Source organism: Oncorhynchus keta, unplaced genomic scaffold (assembly GCF_023373465.1).
Source record: "Oncorhynchus keta strain PuntledgeMale-10-30-2019 unplaced genomic scaffold, Oket_V2 Un_contig_6244_pilon_pilon, whole genome shotgun sequence".
Taxonomy (NCBI): Eukaryota; Metazoa; Chordata; class Actinopteri; order Salmoniformes; family Salmonidae; genus Oncorhynchus; species Oncorhynchus keta.
This window is the reverse complement of record NW_026288751.1, coordinates 910,804-923,576: the sequence shown is the minus strand read 5'-3', so window position 1 is coordinate 923,576 and position 12,773 is coordinate 910,804. Positions and strand designations below refer to the sequence as shown.

Below are 12,773 nucleotides of genomic sequence, written 5' to 3'. Positions count from 1 at the left end.
CCAGACAGGCATCACACTGTCGTCACAGCACAGCCATGCTAAAGACCCAAATGCCAGAAAGCACAGGCCTATTGTAAATGTAGCTGTTTTCTTCTTTTTGTATCCCTCTGGAAAGCTATAGCTTTCTGCCACTCTTGTTCTAGCCCTCAGCTAGATGTCAAAGTGAAAGTGGTGTATGCGTAAGAAGCAGTTCCCTTTGGCTGGTCAGTAAGAATGTACCTTTCTCTGTGAGCAGTCAGCCCCTATATTTAAGAGCGCAGGGCTCACCCCTATGCAGATTAGGGGGGCTAATTGATTTGTATTACCTGATTGCTCATCTTATTAAAAGCCCTTATAGTCCGTTTGTGCCGGGGCCAGTGTGACGGCGGTGCTGGACTTCAACATAAGCACAGAGTATTTATACTTTTTCTTTCTCTTTTTTTAATGTAACTTTTATTTAACTTGGCAAGTCATACCTTAAAGCTCTTACTTCTCCCAGAACAGTCAATTATTCTACTCTCCTCTGCTCTAGATGATGATGCCCAGCAATAATAATGGAGATTAAGATTCTATTTTGGTGTATAAACCCAGACATGCCCTATTGCACCCTTTAAAAAAACACACAGTCCATTTCTTCCCATTACGTTGAGCTTTGAATTATCAGAGGTGGCTGGGCTATTTCTTTTTAAGCGGTGCCAGAATGCAGCGTGATGCGCCCTGGGAGTGCGGGAGCAGACTGAGTAAAGCTTGGCTTTGTTTTGGTTCTTCAAGTGGATGTGAAGTATTCCCACAGGGTGAGGTGGTAGTGGCTACTGCAGTGATTGCACAGCTTTGATCTGGGTTAAGAGAAGAGAAAGAAAGAAAAAAAGAAAAACATGTTTTTCTTCATTGTTTGACCTATCAATCTCCCCCATTCTTGTGAGTTTGCTAAGAATCAGTCAGAATAGCCTTTGAAACAAGATATTTGTTTGATTTCTGTGATTTTCAGTTTCAGTTCCGTTTTCCGGTAATAGGTGCCTTTTGGGCGAAATAATGCATTTTAGCCTATTCATTGATTAAAATACAAACTGATATCACGCGAGAGCTGCTGATACAGCTCAAACAGATGTTTGTTGCTGCAGCTCTAATAAGCCCAATCAGTGCGCAACAATTCTAAAGGCAATCGTGTATAAAAAACAATGGCCACGATTTAAAAATAGCTATTTTATTTCTCAACTGGTAATTGAAGCGCGCTTCCCATTCGCCTTTCAAGTGCATAGGCATCTAGGTAGGCTTCATTCAGTGCGTCACACATCGCTTCACAATGAGCTGGAGGCAGTATGCATTTTGAAAACATATTCTTCATTGTTTGAAACCTGAACGTTTTAGACATATTATGAGGCATGTCTTACCTTGCTTCAACGTAGCCTAGCTAAAATCCAACCTTGCGTGCAGGAAATTATTTTATAAAGACTTCCGTATGCCATTGAAACCAGTAGTCTTTTTCTCTCATGTTCTATTGGTGTTCAAATCAACTTTCTGTCATTGTCCAGTAGCCAAAGGCACAATCCCAGTCATATTAGCAACCCATGCTAGTTGTTGCATAAGCCTGTTTATATCTCCCTTCTTTCTAAATTCCAAATGGGTATTTTCATCTCTGTTATATTAAACCACTCACAGTGTTTTCCCGTTAATTGCATTATTGAACAGACATTCGCACGTAGCCCCTACTATGGGGGATTGTAGATTGACATAGGCTAGTGATTTTGCTGTTCGTTACTTGACCTAATAATATAACTCAATCACTGTGGGCAAAAAAAGACTGTTCAATACAGTGCGTAGTGGCTTAGAGTAGGATAAGGCTATATCTGATATATACTATTCTTCTCTTTTCCTTTAGAGTAGGATAAGGCTATATCTGATATATACTATTCTTCTCTTTTCCTTTAGAGTAGGATAAGGCTATATCTGATATATACTATTCTTCTCTTTTCCTTTAGAGTAGGATAAGGCTATATCTGATATATACTATTCTTCTCTTTTCCTTTAGAGTAGGATAAGGCTATATCTGATATATACTATTCTTCTCTTTTCCTTTAGAGTAGGATAAGGCTATATCTGATATATACTATTCTTCTCTTTTCCTTTAGAGTAGGATAAGGCTATATCTGATATATACTATTCTTCTCTTTTCCTTTAGAGTAGGATAAGGCTATATCTGATATATACTATTATTCTCTTTTCCTTTAGAGTAGGATAAGGCTATATCTGATATATACTATTCTTCAGTTTTCCTTTAGAGTAGGATAAGGCTATATCTGATATATACTATTATTCTCTTTTCCTTTAGAGTAGGATAAGGCTATATCTGATATATACTATTCTTCTCTTTTCCTTTAGAGTAGGATAAGGCTATATCTGATATATACTATTCTTCTCTTTTCCTTTAGAGTAGGATAAGGCTATATCTGATATATACTATTCTTCTCTTTTCCTTTAGAGTAGGATAAGGCTATATCTGATATATACTATTCTTCTCTTTTCCTTTAGAGTAGGATAAGGCTATATCTGATATATACTATTCTTCTCTTTTCCTTTAGAGTAGGATAAGGCTATATCTGATATATACTATTCTTCTCTTTTCCTTTAGAGTAGGATAAGGCTATATCTGATATATACTATTCTTCTCTTTTCCTTTAGAGTAGGATAAGGCTATATCTGATATATACTATTCTTCTCTTTTCCTTTAGAGTAGGATAAGGCTATATCTGATAGGATATACTATTATTCTCTTTTCCTTTAGAGTAGGATAAGGCTATATCTGATATATACTATTCTTCTCTTTTCCTTTAGAGTAGGATAAGGCTATATCTGATATATACTATTCTTCTCTTTTCCTTTAGAGTAGGATAAGGCTATATCTGATATATACTATTCTTCTCTTTTCCTTTAGAGTAGGATAAGGCTATATCTGATATATACTATTCTTCTCTTTTCCTTTAGAGGATAGGCTATAAGGCTATATCTGATATATACTATTCTTCTCTTTTCCTTTAGAGTAGGATAAGGCTATATCTGATATATACTATTCTTCTCTTTTCCTTTAGAGTAGGATAAGGCTATATCTGATATATACTATTCTTCTCTTTTCCTTTAGAGTAGGATAAGGCTATATCTGATATATACTATTCTTCTCTTTTCCTTTAGAGTAGGATAAGGCTATATCTGATATATACTATTCTTCTCTTTTCCTTTAGAGTAGGATAAGGCTATATCTGATATATACTATTCTTCTCTTTTAGAGTAGGATAAGGCTTTAGATATATACTATTCTAGGATAAGGCTATATCTGATATATACTATTCTTCTCTTTTCCTTTAGAGTAGGATAAGGCTATCTGATATCTGATATATACTATTCTGATATATACTATTCTTTTCCTTTAGAGTAGGATAAGGCTATATCTGATATATACTATTCTTCTCTTTTCCTTTAGAGTAGGATAAGGCTATATCTGATATATACTATTCTTCTCTTTTCCTTTAGAGTAGGATAAGGCTGTATCTGATATATACTATTCTTCTCTTTTCCTTTAGAGTAGGATAAGGCTATATCTGATATATACTATTCTTCTCTTTTCCTTTAGAGTAGACCAAGGCTATATCTGATATATACTATTCTTCTCTTTTCCTTTAGAGTAGGATAAGGCTATATCTGATATATACTATTGTTCTATTTTCCTTTAGAGTAGGATAAGGCTATATCTGATATATACTATTCTTCTCTTTTCCTTTAGAGTTAAGGCTATATCTGATATATACTTTAGAGTAGGATAAGGCTATATCTGATATATACTATTCTTCTCTTTTCCTTTAGAGTAGGATAAGGCTATATCTGATATATACTATTCTTCTCTTTTCCTTTAGAGTAGGATAAGGCTATATCTGATATATACTATTGTTCTCTTTTCCTTTAGAGTAGGATAAGGCTATATCTGATATATACTATTGTTCTCTTTTCCTTTAGAGTAGGATAAGGCTATATCTGATATATACTATTCTTCTCTTTTCCTTTAGAGTAGGATAAGGCTATATCTGATATATACTATTGTTCTCTTTTCCTTTAGAGTAGGATAAGGCTATATCTGATATATACTATTCTTCTCTTTTCCTTTAGAGTAGGATAAGGCTATATCTGATATATACTATTGTTCTCTTTTCCTTTAGAGTAGGATAAGGCTATATCTGATATATACTATTCTTCTCTTTTCCTTTAGAGTAGGATAAGGCTATATCTGATATATACTATTCTTCTCTTTTCCTTTAGAGTAGGATAAGGCTATATCTGATATATACTATTCTTCTCTTTTCCTTTAGAGTAGGATAAGGCTATATCTGATATATACTATTCTTCTCTTTTCCTTTAGAGTAGGATAAGGCTATATCTGATATATACTATTCTTCTCTTTTCCTTTAGAGTAGGATAAGGCTATATCTGATATATACTATTCTTCTCTTTTACCTTTAGAGTAGGATAAGGCTATATCTGATATATACTATTCTTCTTTTTAAGGCCTTTAGAGTAGGATAAGGCTATATCTGATATATACTATTCTTCTCTTTTCCTTTAGAGTAGGATAAGGCTATATCTGATATATACTATTCTTCTCTTTTCCTTTAGAGTAGGATAAGGCTATATCTGATATATACTATTCTTCTCTTTTCCTTTAGAGTAGGATAAGGCTATATCTGATATATACTATTCTTCTCTTTTCCTTTAGAGTAGGATAAGGCTATATCTGATATATACTATTCTTCTCTTTTCCTTTAGAGTAGGATAAGGCTATATCTGATATATACTATTGTAGGATCTTGATATATACTATTCTTCTCTTTTCCTTTAGAGTAGGATAAGGCTATATCTGATATATACTATTGTTCTCTTTTCCTTTAGAGTAGGATAAGGCTATATCTGATATATACTATTCTTCTCTTTTCCTTTAGAGTAGGATAAGGCTATATCTGATATATACTATTGTTCTCTTTTCCTTTAGAGTAGGATAAGGCTATATCTGATATATACTATTCTTCTCTTTTCCTTTAGAGTAGGATAAGGCTATATCTGATATATACTATTCTTCTCTTTTCCTTTAGAGTAGGATAAGGCTATATCTGATATATACTATTCTTCTCTTTTCCTTTAGAGTAGGATAAGGCTATATCTGATATATACTATTCTTCTCTTTTCCTTTAGATATCTGTAGGATAAGGCTATATCTGATATATACTATTCTTCTCTTTTCCTTTAGAGTAGGATAAGGCTATATCTGATATATACTATTCTTCTCTTTTCCTTTAGAGTAGGATAAGGCTATATCTGATCTGATATATACTATTCTTCTCTTTTCCTTTAGAGTAGGATAAGGCTATATCTGATATATACTATTCTTCTCTTTTCCTTTAGAGTAGGATAAGGCTATATCTGATATATACTATTCTTCTCTTTTTCCTTTAGAGTAGGATAAGGCTATATCTGATATATACTATTCTTCTCTTTTCCTTTAGAGTAGGATAAGGCTATATCTGATATATACTATTCTTCTCTTTTCCTTTAGAGTAGGATAAGGCTATATCTGATATATACTATTCTTCTCTTTTCCTTTAGAGTAGGATAAGGCTATATCTGATATATACTATTCTTCTCTTTTCCTTTAGAGTAGGATAAGGCTATATCTGATATATACTATTCTTCTCTTTTCGTTTAGAGTAGGATAAGGCTATATCTGATATATACTATTCTTCTCTTTTCTTTCCACGGGAAAATGTTGGCCTTTTATAAACACATTTCATGTAATTCTACTACAGTTTATATAACTGGAGACTTATTTTTTAATTCGGCAAGAATTACAGGGAAGGCTACTCTGCCGACACTGAAAAAACATATCAATAAAAACGACGTTGTCTGATCCATATACTAGGCCTACGAAAAAGGGAGACACAAATACAATATGAGGAGGAAATTATTGTCCAAAAACAAAGAAAAGTGGCACTGACCCAATGATAAAGACAGTGAATATGCAAACTCACTGGGATAAGGCAGATGTTCTCTGCTGGTGCCAACAAGATAGGGTACTTTTCATTTAATTAAGTTGAGAAATGTGATAATTGAAATACTGATTGGAGTATTTTCATTGTCTTGTCTTCACAGAAATAGCCATTTGTTCTCCAAATAGTTTTATATTGCGATGTGACTGGCTGGTCTCTGTTTTTCAATGAGAGTCGCAACTCAGCAATCATCTATTTGGTATTTCCGGTGAGCTCTGCCCAATTTGTGGGCCCTTTCTACTAGAGGTTGACCGATTAATCGGAATGGCTGATTAATTAGGGCCGATCTCAAGTTTTCATAACAATCAGAAATCGGTCCAATTTTTTTTTTACACCTTTATTTAATCTTTATTTAACTAGGCAAGTCAGTTAAGAACACATTCTTATTTTCAATGATGTTCGAGGAATGGTGGGTTAACTGCCTTGTTCAGGGGCAGAACGACAGATTTCTACCTTGTCAGCTCAGGGATCCAATCTTGCAACCTTACGGTTAACTAGTCCAACGCTCTAACCACCTGCCTCACAAGGAGCCCGCCTGTTACTCGAATGCAGTAAGAAGCCAAGGTAAGTTGCAAGCTAGCATTAAACTCAATCAATCATAATCACTAGTTATAACTACACATGGTTGATGATATTACTAGTTTATCTAGCGTGTCCTGTGTTGCACATAATCGATGCAGTGCGCATACGCGAAAAAGGACTGTCGTTGCCCCAACGTGTACCTAACCATAAACACCAATGGCTTTCTTAAAATCATTGGGAACAAATTTGTCCGAATTTTACGTAATTATGACATAACATTGAAGATTGTGCAACGTAACAGGAATATTTAGACTGATGGATGCCACCCGTTGGATAAAATACGCAACGGTTGAGTATTTCACTGAAAGAATAAACGTCTTGTTTTCGCGATGATATTTTCCGGATTCGACCATATTAATGACCTAAGGCTCGCATTTCTGTGTGTTATTATGTTATAATTAAATCTGTGATTTGATAGAGCAGTCTGACTGAGCGGTGGTAGGCAGCATCAGGCTCGTAAGCATTCATTCCAACAGCACTTTTGTGCGTTTTGCCAGCAGCTCTGCTGTTTATGACGTCAAGCCTATCAGCTCCCGAGATTAGGCTGGTGTAACCGATGTGAAATGGCCAGCTAGTTAGCGGGGTGCGCGCTAATAGCGTATTCAAATGTCACTCGCTCTGAGACTTGGAGTAGTTGTTCCCCTTGCTCTGCATGGGTAACGCTGCTTAGAGGGTGGCTGTTGTCGATGTGTTCCTGGTTCGAGCCCAGGTTGGAGCGAGGAGAGGGGCGGAAGCTATACTGTTACACTGGCAATACTAAAGTGCCAATAAGAACATCCTATAGTCAAAGGTATATTAAATACAAATGGTATAGAGAGAAATAGTCCTACAATTCCTATAATAACTACAACCTAAACTTCTTTCCTGGGAATATTGAAGACTCGTGTTAAAAGGAACCACTAGCTTTCATATGTTCTCCTGTTCTGAGCAAGGAACTTAAACGTTAGCTTTCTTACATGGCACATATTGCACTTTTACTTTCTTCTCCAACACTTTGTTTTTGCATTATTTAAACCAAATTTTTTGTCCTCCAATAATCCATATCGGCGTTGAAAAATCATAATCGGTCGACCTCTACTTCCTACTGTAAGCTATGCGATTTAAAACAATCCACTTAAAACAATGTTGCTAATGATCCTCTGTGGCCAAATCATGCTTGCTGGTGTAGTAGCCTATTTTGAATTATTGTATTTATTTATGTATAGACATAATTAAGCTAATTAGGCTGTTTAATGTTCGCAAATTAATAACATTTACTTTAGGGAAGCTTGCCCTAGCCTTATGTACATGCCGCTTATGTATTCTAACATCTTCAAATTGCTCATCAGAATTCGCTAACAATGAATCCAATGAATCTTTAATGAATCTTTAAGGATGAATTACCATAAACTAAATGTGATTTCTGTCATTCTGAGAACCATGGGTGGATGCCCTTATCAGATTACACAGCCAATGCATATGGGTCCGGTATCACTACTAGCTGGAACAGTATCTTTAGTCTCTTCATTGCCGTCGGTGATCAGGGCAACCACTGTTGTGTTGTCAGCAAACTTAATGATGGTGTTGGAGTCGTGCGCGACCATGCAGTCATGGGTGAAAAGGGAGTACATGAAGGGACTAAGCACACACCCCTGAGGGGCCCACATTTTGAGGGTCAGTGTCGTGTATGTGTTGTAGCCTTCCCTCACCACCAGTGGGCTGCCTGTCAGGAAGTCCAAGATCCAGTTGCAAAGGGAGGTGTTCAGTCCCAGGGTCCTTAGCTTGGAGGGCACTATGGTGTTTAATGCTGAGCTGTTGTTAAAACCTGTTAAGCCTACCCCCTACTTTTTCGAACATTCTGTTAAAAATCGCGCAACATTTCAGCGTCCTGCTACTCACGCCAGGAATATAGTATATGCATATGATTAGTATGTGTGGATAGAAAACACTCTGACGTTTCTAAAACTGGTTAAATCACAGCTGTGACTATAACAGAACGTGTGTTTCATCGAAAAGTGGAAGAAAAACTGATCACCAAAATCTGGAAAAAATATCAATCCGCCACTTGCATGTATTGTCTTTGGGAAAGCAAATTACATGGGGCTGAGATTGCAAGTCCTACAGCTTCCACACGATGTTGCCAGTCTTGTCAATTGCCTGGGCTTTGTTTCTTGGTCAAACGAGTAAGAGAGAGCCCATTCCTTCCGGTCTCCGACAGGATGTTTTGGAGGAGAAATTTCCGAACATGATTTGAAGACGTGGAGCTATTCAATACACATCGCCCCATGTTCAATTTGATAGATTATTAACGTTTACTAATACCTAAAGTTGGATTACAAAAGTATTTTGAAGTGTTTTGTGAAAGTTTATCATCGACTTTTTTAATTAAAAAAAATGACGTTGCGTTTTAAAACGCTGTTTTTTCCTGGATCACACACTTTTCATAGATCGATATTTAGGGTATATATGGACCGATTTAATCGGGAAAAAAGACCCAATAGTGATGTTTATGGGACATCTAGGAGTGACAACAAAGAAGCTCGTCGAAGGTAATGAATGTTTTATATTTTATCTCTGCGTTTTGTGTAGCGCCGGCTATGCTAATTATTTTGTTTACGTCCCCTTCAGGTATTTCGGGGTGTTGCATGCTATCAGATAATAGCTTCTCATGCTTTCGCCGAAAAGCATTTTAAAAATCTGACTTGTTGGCTGGATTCACAACGAGTGTAGCTTTAATTCAGTACCCTGCATGTGTGTTTTAATGAACGTTTGAGTTTTAACGAGTGCTATTCGCATTTAGCGTAGCGCATTTGCATTTCCAGATGGCTAGATGGCACGCCTGCGTGTCGGGTGCGCTTAAGAGGTTAATGAACGGCATTCTCACATAGGTGTTCCTTTTGTCCAGGTGGGAAAGGGCAGTGTGGAGTGCAATAGAGATTGTGTCATATGTGGATCTGTTGGGGTGGTATGTGAATTGGAGTGGGTCCAGGGTGCCTGGGATAATGGTGTTGATGTGAACCATGACCATCCTTTCAAAGCATTTCCTGACTACAAACGTGATTGCTACTGGGCGATAGTCATTTAGACAGGTTACCTTGGCGTTCTTGGGAACAAGGAATATGATGGTCTGCTTGGTATTACAGACAGTGTCAGGGAGTGGTTGAAAATGCCAGTGAAGATATTTGCCAGGTGGTCAGCCCATGCTCTGAGTACCTGATAATCCTTCTGGCCTGCGGCCTTGTGAATGTTAACCTGTTTAAACTTCTTAAAGGTCTCGAACATATTCCAGTCTGTGCGAGCAAAACAGTCCTGTAGCTTCCGCTCCACTGAACCACTTCCATTTTGAGTGCGTCACTGGTACCTCCTGTTTGAGTTCTTGCTTGTAAGCAGGGATCAGGAGGGTAGAGTTATTATAGTCATTGTAGTTAATTACTACATCCTTGCGCTGAACTAGGTTGAATATTTGCTTACTGAAGCTACAACTCCCTTCAGCATAGTCCCACATAGTGCTCGACAAAATTTATCTTGCAAATTATTTGATTTCTCTCTAGAGAAACTGCACGTTGGGCTCACCCAAAAAATAACTAAATGGAATTCAATTAATTGAACCGACGTCGATTCAATTTGTTCTTTAATAACCACAAAAGACTAAACGTCAGATCATTGCTCAGCACTAGTCAATAGTATGGTCTTCAGCTTATAATGAGGTATTCTAACTCAGGCGAGCAGAACCTGAGACTTCCTTAATATTAGAGATGGCGTACCAGCTGTTGTTAACAAGGAGACACACACAAACCCCTCTTGAGTTTACCCAACGCTGCCGTTCTGTCCTGCCGATGTATAGAAAAAAACAGCTAGATTTATATTTTCGATTTCCTTGTTCAGCCACGACTCGGAGAGACATAGGATATTACAGTTTTTCAGATCACGTTTATAGGATAGTCTCAAACGGAGCTCATCCAGTTCATTCTCCAATGATTGCACGTTCGCTAATGGAATGGAGGGTAGAGGTAGATTACACAAGGTTTGTCTGAGCTAAGGATTTTCACTCCTCTCTTTGGTTGTAGAACGTGGCTGGTGGAATAGCAGATCAAAGCCTCTTTCACAGCCTCCCACCGCATCATTTACACATCTGTGAAACGTACAATCAGGACTCAAAAATCTGGCTCTCGCATTCATTAAACCTGGTGAAATAAAATATTTATTTTTATGAAAATAAACATACGGCAAATTAATTAATTAATTAATATGACCAAAAACAAAGGTTAGGTGGAGGATACAAGTGTCCAGTTCCTTTTTAACCAGGAGTATTCACTACTGCTTATTCATTCTGTTTATTCTTTTAGCGTTGGTCATTGCTCCCCTCTCAGGGAACCTTTCAATCCATTAGGAGACCCACAGGGATGCATTATTCAAAAGTGAATTGTCGTTGCTGTGAGCGGCATGTTTACTATAGCCTGCCTATTTACCATAGTAACTGATGAAATATGGAACTGGTGGAGGGGGAATTCATGTGTTGATGTAAGCAGGAGAAGTGCCGTTGGATGTGATGTATGTATGAGAGGTTTCCTGTGCTGGCTGCTGACTGCTGGCTGCCAGTGAGGAGGGAGAGGGTTTAGTCAAGGAGATTCCCTCCTCACAACTGCCAAGGTTTTACTCTCATATTCTCACTTCACACACAGTGAGCTCCAATAGTATTGGGACAGTGCCATTTTTGTTTGTTTTGACTCTGTACTCCAGGACTTTGAATTTGGAATGATACAATGACAATGAGGTTAAAGGGCAGACTGTCAGCTTTAATTTGAGGGTATTTTCAACCATATCTGATGAACTGTTTAGAAATCACAACACTTTTTGTACATTGCCCCCCCCCATTTTAGGGAACCAAAATAATTGGGACAAATTCAGTTATGTGTATTAAAGTAGTAAAAAGTGAAGTATTCGGTCCCATATTCATAGCACACAATGACTACACCAAGCTAGTGACTTTACACATTTGTTGGATGCATTTGCTGTTTGCTTTGGTTGTGTTTCACATTATTTTGTGCCCAATAGAAATTAATAGTACATTTTGTGTCTTTTGGTGTCACTTTTATTGTAAATAAGAATAGAATATGTTTCTAAACACTTCTACATCAATATGGATGATAACATGATTAAGGATAATCCTGAATGATGAGTGAAAAAGTAACAAATGTACAAATATCATACCCCAAAGACATTATAATTATAGGGAGGTTATAATTTGGGGGGGGTATAATATTTGTGTGTCTAACTTTCTCACTCATCATACTTCACGTTTCATTCAGGGTTATCCGTAATCATGGTAGCATCCACATTAATGTAGTCATTGTGTGCTATGAATATGGGACCAAATACTTAACTTTTTACTACTAATATACATAACTCAGCAAAAAATGAAATATCCTCTCACTGTCAACTGCTTTTATTTTCAGCAAACTTAACATGTGTAAATATTTGTATGAGCAACTGAGACATAAACTGAACAAGTTCCACAGACATGTGACTAACAGAAATTGAATAATGTGTCCCTGAACAAAGGGGGGTCAAAATCAAAAGTAACAGTCAGTATCTGGTGTGGCCAACAGCTGCATTAAGTACTGCAGTGCATCTCCTCCTCATGGACTGAACCAGGTTTGCCAGTTCTTGCTGTGAGATGTTACCCCACTCTTCCACCAAGGCACCTGCAAGTTCCCGGACATTTCAGGGGGGAATGGCCTTAGCCCTCACCCTCCGATCCAACAGGTCCCAGACGTGCTCAATGAGATTGAGATCCGGGCTCTTCGCTGGCCATGGCAGAACACTGACATTCCTGTCTTGCAGGAAATCACACACAGAATGAGCAGTATGGCTGGTGGCATTGTCATGTCAGGATGAGCCTGCAGGAAGCGTACCACATGAGGGAGGAAGATGTCTTCCCTGTAACGCACAGTGTTGAGATTGCCTGCAATGACAACAAACTCAGTCCGATGATGCTGTGATACACCACCCCAGACCATGACGGACCCTCCACCTCCAAATCGATCCCGCTCCAGAGTATAGGCCTCGGTGTAACGCTCATTCCCTTGACGATAAATGTGAGTCCGACCATCACCCCTGGTGAGACAAAACTGCGACTCGTCAGTGAAG

At 37.6% G+C, this 12,773-nt stretch overlaps 1 protein-coding gene across 19 annotated transcripts in view; it reads left to right on the top strand.

Annotated features, from left to right (window-relative positions):
- Positions 1-12,773, top strand: part of LOC118391807 (RNA-binding protein Musashi homolog 2) — a 390,497-nt gene that overhangs the window by 173,353 nt on the left and 204,371 nt on the right. The gene's annotated exons all lie outside the window — the stretch shown is intronic.